This window comes from Drosophila santomea, chromosome X (genome assembly GCF_016746245.2).
Source record: "Drosophila santomea strain STO CAGO 1482 chromosome X, Prin_Dsan_1.1, whole genome shotgun sequence".
Taxonomy (NCBI): domain Eukaryota; kingdom Metazoa; phylum Arthropoda; class Insecta; order Diptera; family Drosophilidae; genus Drosophila; species Drosophila santomea.
Window position 1 is genome coordinate 1,088,664 of NC_053021.2, and position 13,640 is coordinate 1,102,303.

General features: G+C 45.3%; 1 protein-coding gene and 1 long non-coding RNA gene across 2 annotated transcripts in view; one reads left to right on the forward strand and one right to left on the reverse strand.

The window, feature by feature from the left end:
• The window catches only part of LOC120455429, a 45,465-nt gene that overhangs the window by 16,113 nt on the left and 15,712 nt on the right, over positions 1-13,640 (forward strand). Inside the window, exon 2 of the long non-coding RNA XR_005616746.1 lies at positions 12,310-12,639. This is a non-coding gene — a long non-coding RNA (uncharacterized LOC120455429). The remainder of the gene's footprint in view (positions 1-12,309; positions 12,640-13,640) is intronic.
• Positions 1-13,640, reverse strand: part of LOC120455427 (activating transcription factor 3) — a 33,746-nt gene that overhangs the window by 13,695 nt on the left and 6,411 nt on the right. Inside the window, exon 2 of the mRNA XM_039641605.2 lies at positions 3,456-3,498. The gene's annotated coding sequence lies outside the window, so the exon portion shown is untranslated. The remainder of the gene's footprint in view (positions 1-3,455; positions 3,499-13,640) is intronic.

Sequence of the window (13,640 nt, forward strand, 5' to 3'; positions counted from 1 at the left end):
CGTATCGCAGGCCATAAAACTCAAACTGTCGGCGGAGAAGTGAATAAAACGCCTCGAAAATGGAAAATTATGGAAATGAATTGGTTGGTACAGCAGGATTTTGGGGAGGAAAGCGGCTTGGCAAGCGAAAATGTTTTGGGCCAACTCTTGGGGTTGAAACTGTAGCTGCCACACTTCTCCACTTCTCCACACTGAAAAACTGTAGTTCACTGCTCGGTTTGCTCAATCGAAAATGTTAAGTATATCTATACATCCAGCTCGGAGATATGCAAGTATCTGAATCGTTTATCAGTATCCGAGGAGTATCGTTAGTCACTGCCCTCCAGATAAGCGAAGGCATTGCAGTGCAGTGGTGTGCGTGCAAGGACGTTCGCAATCTGAGCTTTCATAAGGTTGCTGTTTTTATCAGGCTTATCAGAGCTGCGCTGCGTGTCAAAAGATGTCTTATCGGTGGAAGGCACGGGCAAATCTTATCTGCCCGTTGACTTGCTGCTGCCTCTCGCCTCTCTTCCCCCTGGATACCCTGGATACCCTGGATACCCTGTACTCCGGTACTCCTGTCCCAGTGTAGTCAGCAATGCTGTTCGGTTCGATTTGGCAGAATCTAATTAATTTCCAGAGCTAATTCACTTTGTGACAACGACGCGATTTATGTTGATTAAGGTGACATTATCGCCGCTGCTCGCCGTTTGCGTGTTCCTTTGCTTTTTATTTATTGTTATTTATGGCCACTCTTGGCCCCTCTTTGTGTGTGGAATTTTATCAAACTTTGTTTGCCGTGTGGTTGGTTTGGTTTGTTTTTCGGCGGCTTTTCGTCTCTAAAGCTCCAAAGCGATTTAGAGCACTTTTCGCACCTCGTTCTGGGTCGGTCATTGAAAAAAAAAAAACAGAGGGAAAATAGATAGATACATTTGTATCTGCTAGATACAAATGCTCCTGGCCATGCGACAGCTGTCTGTGCAAAAGCAAAAGCAATATATCTATGAAATGGAGACGACGGAGGCCAATACTAATCATCATTATGATCATCATCATAATCACAATCATCGCGTTCATGTTCATCGTCATCTTAGTGGTTTTTATGAAGGAATTCGCATTAAAAGTCTTTATTGTGTTTATTTATTGCGAACGGCAATCGAGAACGGCCAAAATGGAGACTCAGATACACAGCTACGGAGCGAATCTAATGGAAATTTCCGACTGGCGACGCTGTAACTGAAAATGCAGAGGCGTCCGTCGATGGCAGTGGCAAGTGGCAAGGGGGCAAGGGGCAAGGGGGCAAGAGGCAGTTCGTGGTCAATTCCTGCACAGCTGGCAGCTGTTTAGAGTTCGAGGAAATCCCCGAATCGCGCATAAATACACAGCGTTTTCGGTTTGGCTGCCCGTCTTTGTTTGCGCGCGGAAAGAGGACTCCTCCTCCTCCAGAAGGACATTCTGTGCAGGGTCTAATTAAATTAAACTTTGTGGGTAGCTGGGTGTCGGAATCCCCGAAAGAACTTCAACGTGGGAGTGCCTAGAAGGAAAGAAGCGGCAGTAAAAAGGGAATCGGAATTGGAATTGGAATTGGAATCGGAAAGACAGGTGATAAACGCAGGGAAGAGCGACACCAATTAGCGGGCCACAAATGTGTCCCAAATGTATTTTTCAGCCCAGCCCCAGGGGCCACGCCCACAGGAGCAGCTGGGGGCTTCCCCACACATGCACACACACACACACACGCCTGAATGAAATGTGGCATGTCCTTGACACATATCCTGCCACTCGCTCAGCACGCGTGTGAGTGAGTGAGTGAGTGAGTGAGTGAGTGAGTGAGTGAGTGGAGTAGCCAACGCCTTGTGGGGCTTCGCCAGCGCTTGGCCCTAATCCATTGGAAATCTACCCCCCAACCGCCCCTCCACCCCTGTGCCCGCTTCAAGGATAATAAAGCGAATTCTCCTAGTTTATGGGCCAGGCGAAACTTTTGTGGCTTCGCCCTCCTTCGCCCTCCTTCGTCCTCCTTCGCATGTGTGTAGTCGGAGTGCTGTAATATAATCCTAATGGAATTTATACTCAAACTTTACAATGCCTGGCAACAATGGCGAGGACACTGCGTGTCCTTTGTCCTTCGAGGACGTCGTCGGGATCTTCGCCTGGCGAAAGGAAGCAATTGAGGCAGCAAGACATTGATACTTCCGAGTTGGACTCGGAAAACTTTGCCTTTCATGGCAGGCAAATCGAAGACCCAGTTGTTGTTGAGCAGACAGTGCTGAATGTGGCCCAAAGTGACATTTTCTCGGTCGATGCCATATAAGTAAAAGGTTAGAGTAACAACATATCCATAAAAGATACTTGGCGTTATCAGTAAGTGAGACTGAATAGAAAATGCCAACGGGCTGCTACCAAATGTTGTCTCGCTTGAGTTGCACGGGGTAAAAATGCTCTTTGGATTTCGATTCAAATTTCGAAGGTCAAGTGCATTAGGGCGCAACGCAAACAGTTCGGAACGCTGGGGAAATAGAATTCCATTTGTTTTCCTGTCTTTTTTTTTGTGATTCCCCCGCAACGGGGGCACATAGAGAATTTGTGGGGCGGGATGCGTGCGCAAGCGTTGTAAATCGTGATTTTATTCGATTTGACTTCGAGAGCATAGCAATAGCAACAGCAACAGAAGTATCAACAGCAATAGCGAACGAACGTATCCTTGGACGCCAACACTGGCCTAATTGTGCGTGTCAGGCGGCCACAAAGCCGCCACATGGACACATGTCCGAGTTCCCTCTGTTGGGTGTGTTTTTTTAACAGGAGCGAGGACCAAGGACTTGGAAGCAGGACCAAGACAAGGGGTCGTTAAAAAAGGCGGAAATACTGGCGCCGACATAATCATTCCGACCTCCGCCCCCACCTTCTGGCGTGGAATGGCTATTATGATAATTGAGTGAGCAGAAATGCGAAACACAGACAGACAGGTTAAATTGCGCGTTACTGCCAGAAAATGTGGCAGATTCCTGCTTTCCTCGGCATTTCCTCTCCTTCTTGATTGATTCGCACGGGGTGGCGGAGGAGGAACAAGTGGAACAAGTCGCCCCCACAAGTCCAAGGCACAGCGAGAACGACTCAACTCGACTGGCGCCCAATTGTCTCGAGGACGCCGAACTGAACCCCCGAAGATGCACCCTACACACTGCCACACTGCGAGTATGTGGCATTGGTATTATTTTCGATGCTTCCCCTTTTTATGAGTCCGCACCTAGTGACGCACATAATTCCCAGTCAGCTCCCTTACTTCGCAGCCAGCAATTGATTGCGTGCTGGAAATTTGTTGTCTTTGATTGATTTCGCTTGACTTGTGCGTGACGCCGGTGCGTATGCGTAATATTTTCGGTTTCTTTGACTCTGGCTCCCACCAACAGCAACAGGAAGCTGTGCGCCCCTTCTTTTGACCACAAATACAAAGCTATTGACTGCACTCCACTTACCAATAAATGCAAGAGTCGCCCGTCTGCACCACACTGAGCTGAGCTGCAAAGAAACAGAGAAGAGGGCAGTGGAACTATTAGCATTGATTAGCATTATATTGCGCACGGCATGGATTTAAAACCAAAACTGAGACTGAGACTGACACTGAAACTGAAACTGAAACTGAAACTCTGGGTTCAGAGTGGATCGACGGGCCCATCAATAATTGCGGCTTACGGCCATCTATTATGTGTGTTTACTGTGTGTAAAGACGATTGATGGTTATTGATTAGGCAAACGACCCCCGCTCTCGCTGGATATGCGTACTGGTACTGGCACTGGATGTGGACGTGGATGTGGATGTGGATGTGGATGTGGATGTGGCTATGGATGTGGACATTAATGCGACTGGGCCATGCCGTGATTCATCGCGAAAACAAAAGAAGAAACGATGCTAAAGACAAAACTCGCGTAGGTAGCGCCAATTTTTTAGGCAAACACAAATATAAATAAGCCCCGCCAAATCAAACCAAGCCAAACCAACCCAAAAACTAAGCAATCCAAGAGAGAGGTGAGTTCGTCGACTGAGCAACACCCTGTGACTGTGCTGACTGCACTTGAATCAAAGATATGCCGAACGTATGCTAAATACTCAACCTGAAGCAGAATCATTCATTGGAGTGTTTGGGAGAAAGCACCTGTTCAAGATGCGAGCAAACCCATATACCCTGTGCAAGTAATGGGTACGCAGCCCGAACCAAAGACTGAAAGCCTGAAAGCCTGAAAGCAACTGTCCATTAATTTGACTTAAGTCGCGGCTCGCAGGGGATTTGTTTATTTGGCTTTCGTGCCGAGCAGAAATTCTCTCGGTGTGCTGAAAGTTTGTGCGAGTGTTTGGCTTGGTCTTGCAAAAAGCGCCGCCGGAACCGCTACTTCATTTGCATCGATTGTGTTATTTACACCGAAAATTGCATTTTCTGTTTGCACTCTTTAATGTCATTAATTTGTTTTCGAACCGAACAATGGGCTGGGCATCGGGAATCGGGGATTGTGGATTGTGGATTTGGCTACCTGGCAACGGCAGCCGTTTCGGGTTTTTGGTTTTTGTTATTTTGTGCGAATTTTCGCGTCGACTTCGCATTGAAATGTGCAAAAAAAAAACCAAATCAAAATAAAAACCCAATTAGGTGTAATTAACAGCAATTTTGTTGCGCTGCTGCCGAAAAGGAGCGCTCCGCAGCGAATTGAAATGCCGTTGAAAGTTTAATTGAACCCTTTTGTGCCCGAAAAGGTAATGGCTGAAAGCGAATTGAAAGGATCACTTCAACGTAGCAGCTTAATTTGTGATCAAAGGAAAGCTGCCTGCAGAGACTGCAATCTGCAATCGAAGTTGCAATCTAGTTTGGCCAGCACTAACTGGGCATCCAGCAACCAGCTGATTCTGATGTTGATCTAGCTGATTTGATTGGAGCTGAGCCATTAGAGAAGCTGCTAACATGCAGTAATTGCTGGGGCTGATACCTCGTTCTCATCTGGGTGCGATCCATCAGGTTGAAGAATATAGTGAGGGGGAAATGTGAAGCGGGAAATGGAAATGAAAATGGGAATGTGGATGTGGATGTGGATGTGTTTTATGGCCTCATCAGCGGTAATATTCAATTCAGACTCGTAATATCGAACATTGAATGGGAATGGAAACGGAGATGCTATCCAATCCAATCCGATGCGATGCGGTGACCTTGACTGGATGTAGTCGATCGGGAGGGGGCTCTCTTAATGGACGGAGGAGAATCAAGCCGGAGATAGAGTCTCGAAATGGGGGGCAATTTGTGTGGCTCTAATGTCTATTCGGGGCAATTAACCAGCGAACGACAGCTGCTCCACAGCTGCTCCACAGCTCTACACCGCCTGCTGCCGTAGTAAAATTTTAATTTTCGGCTGCGGCACACATTAAAAATTATTTAATTGAGTGATTTTAATTTAGCCTTTTCGCCGTTCTCCACGTTCTGCCACTTGAGACTTGAGTACCCGATGCTGATTGTCTAATTTCATTAATCTAGTCGAACAGTAGCCAGCACTCAAAGTGAATGAATCGAGACGAGAAGAGACGCGGCTGGCAGAGTGCCAGTCAAACGCCCGTTTTGACCCACTGTGCGCGCTCTTTGTCAATTAGAATTTCGAATTTGACCCCACTGCACTGCACTGGGAATGGAAAGTAATCAGATCGATTCGGCATCGGTTCATTGCGTGGCCATAAATCACACTCGAGTGCCGCCCAGCGGTCGAACCAGAGCAGAAGTAATCGCCCAATCGCTTAATCAATTGCTTAATTAGCCACCGCCGGTAGTAAAGTGCACCTTGTGCCTTCTAGGGGGCTTCACACTGGCGCCAAGCGGAATCCGAGGGAAGTGCCAAAAAAGATACAAAGTCGCAGGGAAGGCGACTCAGTTGGATGTTTTCGCTGACCATGTCGCAGAGTCATAGGAACAGACAGCGGATCTGCTGATCTGCTGATCTGTGATCCCAAGCTGCAGTTCACATGCGTAGGCATATATGTATCTATCTATCTGTATATCTATCTATCTATCTGTATATCTATCTATCTATCTGTATATCTATCTATCTACCTGTATATCTATCTATCTATCTGTATGTCTATCTATCTATCTGTATGTCTATCTATCTATCTGTATATCTATCTATCTATCTGTATATCTATCTATCTATCTGTATATCTATCTATCTACCTGTATATCTATCTATCTATCTGTATGTCTATCTATCTATCTGTATATCTATCTATCTATCTGTATATCTATCTATCTATCTGTATATCTATCTGTATATCTATCTATCTGTATATCTATCTATCTATCTGTATGTCTATCTATCTATCTTGAATAGAGCAAAACTAATTGGCGGTTATTGGGCAGTCGCTTGTAACAATCGGTATGGGATTTAGTAAGTCCGCAATGATTGCTAACTTTTTTCCTTTGTCCTTCACCACACATGGTTATTTCTGGCTGGGCTTTGGGTCTTCTTGGACCCAATCACACTGCGTAGTGGGCGTTTGAGCCCTGGAAGGGCATCTCGCCCGCTGAATCTGCCCTAATTTATGGACCTGGCCAGTGGGCCCTCATAATAGCATATTTGGGGCGTGGCCGGGGCTTAGAGGCCCTCCGACTGGGCGACCTTCGGCGACTTAGTAGAGCTGAGTTTTTCGGTTTTGGGTTTTTGTTTCTGGCTTTGGGCCTGTTATGGGCTTTGTTTTGTCGGCTTCTAATGCTTCCGGTTCCACTCCTCAGATCAGATGTGTGTTGTAAGTGGAAGGCCTTGCCGGGCCGATAAGATATGGACGTAGTGCCGTACTGATTACCCGACTTGGCCTGGCCAATTTGGTGGCAGAGTGCGATGGCGACCATTAAAAAGTCATTACAAAAGCACAGCACAGCACACACATGCATGCATGAGTTTTTGAGTTTTTTAGTTTTTTAGTTTTCAGTGGCGGTGCGCCGAGACAAGTACCTGGCATAATTGCAGAGGGGCAATCAAAAGGTTTGGACCGCACACGGGAAGTTCCATGCCCAAGCCGAGTTTGGATTTCCGCTACAAGTCGTCAACATGTCTGCCCCCTTCCGAGGCTATCTCCCCCCAACCCCCTTCCCTCAACCTCATCGAGGTGTTCCGTGTTCCGGCGATCATCACTTAAAGGGTCTCGGATTGACTTGTAGTCGTATTTGCCCACTGATAATGAACGTCAATTATCGTGTGCCCGTTTGTTTGCTTTGGCTCGGCTTTGGCCCACAGGCTTTTTCAGTTTTCAGTTGGCTGTTTTCAGTTTTTGGTTTTCTTTTGCGGCTCCAACTTGGCTCCAACTCAGTACCCAGTAACCGCTGCCCCTTTTTATCACCTTGGCAAACCCGTGATGTATGTATGTAGTAAGCGGCTCGGTTCGATGAACAATTTGTCAAATATTTAGCAAGCAGATGCATTTCTCGCTGTCCTTCAACCTTTGCAGCCGTATCTAAAGGAGAAGTGATAAGGGGGCTTTATCACTTTGCCAGCAAAGTTCTTGGAACTCCAAGAGCTGGGGAAGGAAACAAAAATCTTCAGATAAGCCTATCTGTGTAAATTAACCCATTTACCGACGGCACTTGAAGATGATCTATAAATGAATTGCCTGCAATTACCTAAATGCGAAACACAAGAAACAAACTGTCGAGGGCCACTTTTCTCCACTCATCTAAGGCAATTATTGTGTTGTATTTTAAATATCTGTGCTGTGGGTGATACAGCTACACCCAAGGTACAGAATGCGATAAATTTTCGACGCCCTGTGGTGCCTTTGATCTTCAAACAAAAGGAATTCAATAAAACTTATTTATTTGCTACCTCAGACGAGAACGAGATCAGATTTAGATGCTAACTAGTGGCACTTGGAAAGCCATTAAGTGTCGGCCGAACTATGTAGATGTCCGGCAACAACATTGGCCCAGTCTCAAGGCGATCTTGGCACACTTTGAGCATAAATTTGGATCGCATGAGTGTTTATATCTAGATACTTATACACTCATCCATATATATATATATATAATATATATATATATATAAGCGGTGGGTGGTTGCGGATGGATCTTGTTGGGCGCCGCCTTTTTGTGTTGTCGCGGCTCAAATCGGGCGGCTTTATTACGGTAATTGATTGATTGATTAACTTGCAGTCGGTAATTGAATTGAGAAGTGACCGCCGGGCATGTGCCGCTGCCACATGGGCGTGGCACTTTGCGATCGGTCGTGTCGGCGCAGTTGTTGTAGTTTTACAATTTTACAACAGTTGTCGCTTCAATGTCGCCGCTTTTCAGTTGCAAATTAATGCTGACAATGCAGCAGAAATAGATACGTCGGCACTACATGTACTCTGCTCTCTGTCTCTGTCACTGTGTGTGCACATCCGATCTTGATGCGATCAATCTACCCATCTATCTATCTATCTATTTATCTATCTATCTATCTATCTATCTATCTGTCTATCTGTCTATCTGTCTATCTAACTATCTTTCTATCCGTAACAAAATGGAACAATCGACCGACTGTCCCAGCAGCAAGTCGAAAAAAAGAGCGAATACACATTCGCAAGCACATCCAGTCAAAAGCCATAAAACAATCGTAAAAATGCGACAAACGAAGTGCTGGAAATTCATACAAAGTAGCGCAAAAAAAAAAGAGGGGAAAAACAATAAGTTGTAAATCCAAATAGTCGAAACTGGGAAATAGTTGAGGAGTTCGTTGGGGAAAATAAATAGGTAATAAGGGCCGAAGCTCACGAAAATACATTTGTTACACCTACTCCGTGATGTAAGACCTTCCACTTCCACGAGAGTAGAGTTTGCTTGGCTATTACTATTTACTAAGCGGGTATGGTTATGATTATCATTACGATTATGAGACAACAAATATTTGATTGGTCGTCGTTGTTTTTGGCTTTTTTCCGTTGAGCTCGCTTTATGATATTTTAATTTATTTTGAATAGCAAATGAATGGCTTATTGTTTTAAATGGAGGTTCGAATGGGTTTGTTTCGATTGCTAATTAGCATAGCAGAAAAAAGTTGAACAAAGCTCAGCTCGGAAATACAAACTAAAATAAATAGGTGTAGAAGTAGAAATAGAAATATCCGACTGTGCGAGGGAAACAAACAAAAAAACTGAAAAAAACGGGGGAAAATGAAGAAATACTAAAGAGAAACTAGTTTTGTCTAATGAATGACGGTGTGCGTGAATGGGAAGTTTCAGCTAGGGATGGAAACAAATATACATTTAAAATATATATACATATATATTTGTATATACATATAGTATAAATAAAGGGAATATGGCAAATGAAATGCCAATGAACCAAAGAGGCCAAATAGCTATTTTTCTTTCATTTCTATGCCGCTCATTTGATTTGCTTTGAATAATTTATGAATGCTTTTGCCATTTGGCAAATGCAAAAAGGAGGAAAACGATTCCGCACCAAAACTTATGGCCACTGGCCATTCGAAAGTCGCCACTCGGAAATGGGAATGGAAATGGGTATTGGAATTGGAGTTGGAGTTGCAGTTGGAATGGCCGGTGAACTGGGCGTGGATTCGGGACTCAAATTGGCATTAGAATTGGAATTGGAATGGGATTAGGGATCGGGTGGCAATGTTGCACTTGCAAGTCAGTCAGCGGGTCAGCAGGAAAGACTGGGTGACTAATGGAAAAACTTGCTGCTTGCTGGCGAATTTGTCTTTGTCGAGCTTAAACGAGAAATATCGACGACTCCCACCCACAAGTCCCAAGCAACCACACACCCACACACCACACACGCACACACACACACCCAAGCACTCGGAGCAGCAAAGTGTAACGAAGTTAGAAATCCACACACAAAACAAAAAGCTTTTAACGCCCACGCCAAGGCCAGAGCTAATTTGCATATCTCGACGCGCATACGCGAAACAAAAACCAAAAAACCAAAAAACAAAAACCAAAACTAAAAACCAAAAAACAAAACCAAAAACACCAAATAAACGGCGGGTCTCTGTTCTACATGCCCGAAAGTACATGAATACATAAGAGGCACTGGGAATGGGGCTCCAAATGGAGACAGCTCAATAAACTTGGCATGGAAGGCGCCAGCTGTGCAGGAAACCCCGAAGCCCCGAGAGTCCAGGCACCGTTTCGGGGTCACCAAGTGGCAAATTTTAAAGTTCATACTATAGGTGCTGAAGATCTACCAATTTGAATATATGTGCACATAACTCTGCATGTATTTGCATTTGCAAAGTGGCGAATCAATTAAGCGGCGACATGTCATCGACCTGGCTAGAGATACTCTGCTGCTTCTGGTCATGCAAAGATGGACTGGCTACCTTGAAGTTAGCATCTCATACCCATCTCAACGTGACCCGACTGGGGGTCAGCAGCTGGTCTCTGCCAAGTTTCTGTGCTAAGCCTCCGAAATGCTCCGGATATCCATGCTAATGTACTCGCACATAATTCTACACACTTATGTATGCATGTATGTACTATACATACTATATGTACAATGGGGCCACCCTTGTGCGTGTGTAACTAAATACAATGCAAATTTCTTTCAACTCAATTACTCAAACGGCAACAACCGTCGAAATACATTATCACACAGAAACACAGAGACAGGGACACAACGCACATGCAAATTATATATATTTTACACCCCCATGACGTTGCAGGGGCATAATTAATTAGTTAAACGGGGCACGGAACTTGGACCGACTTGGACTCGACTCGACTCGACTGTTTGCCGGCTCTCGGAGTCTCGGGTTCGCGGGTTTCTGGGGTTCTCGGGTTCTGCGCTTCGAGTTCCCATTTTAATTTTTTTCGGGCATTGTGCTAATGAGTCCATATTGTACGCAAAACAGCAGCAGCAACCACAAAAAACAGAGCCAGCAAACAAAAATATCGCACAAAATAAAACGGAAACGTGGCCGAAAGCAGGCAAACGGCAAACAGTGTTGCCAATTACTGTCTTGCGAATTTCCAAATTAACAAAGTGCTGCCAACTGCAGGCGAATGCCATAATTACTTAATATTTCGCATACTGAAAGCGGGAATCGAGCTCCTTTAATGGCACCTTGCCATTTATCCTTCAAAGTATTGATCCTCCGCACTTCTGATTTTGAATGCCGAATGGGAAAAACAGCTTGGGTGACAACTCTGGCGAGGCAGCTATTAAAATGGGTTCCCGCCGGACTTCCTGGCCATATCACATTACATGACCGCCTCGCTGCCCCGTGTCTGTCCTCCTGTTTGCCAGTTTGCCAGTTTGTCTGATGGACATGACCCAAAAAACAACAACGGGGTAAGTGACCCATAAAACACGATATGCAGCAGCGAAAGTAATGACACGGAGAAAGCAGAGAGAAGCACGGAGAAGGCAGAGAAGTCAGAGAAGCCAAACCTTCGGGTTCGGGCCAAGCCCTCGCGCACACTGCATTAATATGATTAGCAGGAGGATATGAGGATATGGCGTACAGCGGGGAAGCGGGAAAGCGGGGAGGTGGCGGAGCCCAGCTAATGCCATTTCCTGAACGCGCCCAATGCCCAATGTTCCAATGTCGCTGGAAGGTCATTCTCGGCTTCTCGGGCGCCGTGGGACAGCAGTTGACCTACCATATGGCCCAGCCAGCGAGCAAACACACACAATGCCTCCGAATGCCGAAGAATTAGAAGCGAACTCCATACACCAGCTCCAAAAGAGTGGCTCAGAGTGCAGCCCACGTGCTGTGGGCGCAGAAGGAGGGGGGAGCTATGATTTGGTACTTCTATTTATGTATCTGTGTACCTAAGTATCTGTGTATCTAAGCATCTGTGTATCTAAGCATCTGTGTACCTAAGTATCTGTGTATCTGTGTGTGGGCGACTTCGCATACGCCAGCTACGGAAGTGCAGCCGCCAACATGGCGGCAAGACCACTCACATAGCCGGAATACTTTGCTGAAAATTCAGAAATACCTCGTCCTCCGTCCTCCGTGGAAGCTAAATCCAGATCCAGCATGGATCGCAATGGACACGGCCCGTGACTATCGTTCAACCGGTTTGAACTCTTTCTCCTGGTTGGCTAACACCACGCTGGTTGAGAGCTTCCCGCTTGATCGTGATTGATTTCCGATTAACCCACACCTGATGCTGCTTGCCACTTGCCTCTTGCCTCTTTCGCAGCGACTTCATGTTGAGGAAGTTTGGCCGAGCACTCAATTTCCCTATGCAAATTAACAGCACGGCATTTTTGGGGGGGCACAGCGCATATGTGATGCTTTTTGTTGTATTTTTGGATATATTTTTTCTCCACTTTTTTTCTTTTTTTCCAGTTTGGACCTTGAACAAGGTGATGTTGATTGCTAAGTTGCTGTTGCTAGTGCGGCTGATCGCTGCCATTGTTGTCGACACCTCGTTGTTGTTTTGAAGTTCAAAGTTAACGAAACGAGTCGAAAGAGAGACGAGACGAAAGAGAGACGAGACGCAGCTGAGGAGGAGGAAGCACGAGCAATGCGAAGAAAACAAAGAGAACAAGGAAAGGGACCATCGACAACAGAAACATATAAACATATAAACATGGCAGATGAGCCGAGTTGCAGACAACACGGCGTATGCGTAATCAATCAACTGCTGTGGCTGAGAAGTGGGACACAACTGCGCGGGTGAGTGCAACTCCTATCTGGATTATAAAAGTGGGGAGAAATTCCTGTTATGCTAAAGCTTAATTTAAATGTAAATTTTTATGGTTACCCCCCGCACTCCCTCTGCCGTTCATTGGGAATTCGTTTGTTTGTTTCTGTTCATTTTTTGCCTGCTTAATTTTATATTGCGCAATGATTCGCCGCATCCAGATACATTTGTATACTTGACTGTATGTGTTCTAGGGTTCCCACACAGACACACACACACACACAGATACTCTTGAACAATTTGAGGTGACAAATTGCCTTTTGATGTTAATGTTGATGTTGATGTTGTTGGCAACGCAATCAGTCGACCTTGAGGTTGCATCTTAGCCCAGTTGCCTGCCGCACTCCAGCACTCATTTCCCTGCTGGCGGCAATTAGTTTGTCAAATTTTTCAGTGTTTTAAATAAGTTACGAATTACGTATAATTTGCGTTTTTGTGCGCTTTGCGACTCGAATGATACGAAAACGAGGGGAAAAATGCTTGAGTTTTCCCATATTCGAGCAACCTTCAACCTCTGCCTGCTCTTTTAATTGTTATATAATTAACATGCGAACTGTTATTATAGTTTATTATTAATAACAATTGCTCGTCTATTCTTGGCGCATCCGACGCTTTTTCATTTCGTTTCATTACTTTTTTGGCAATATATATATATATATATATATATATATTGTTGTTGTTGTTGTTGTTGTTGTTGTGTGTGTTGCGTTTGCCGTCTGATTTTATGGATCAAAAAGCGTAACACCGACAGACAGACAAAGCGAAACCCCCTCCCCCTTGTGGCCCAGTCCCCCCTTTCCCAGTTCTGTTCATCGCAGCGGAAAGTCATTAGCAACGAGCTCCGATTCGGTTTCGGATTTGGATTTGGATTTGGATTCGGGCTTCTAATGAGTTTGCCAGCCATTTGTCTTGCGAACGTGGGGGGATAACTAAGCTAAGCAGCTGAAAAATGTTTTCATCTTTCGGGATACAC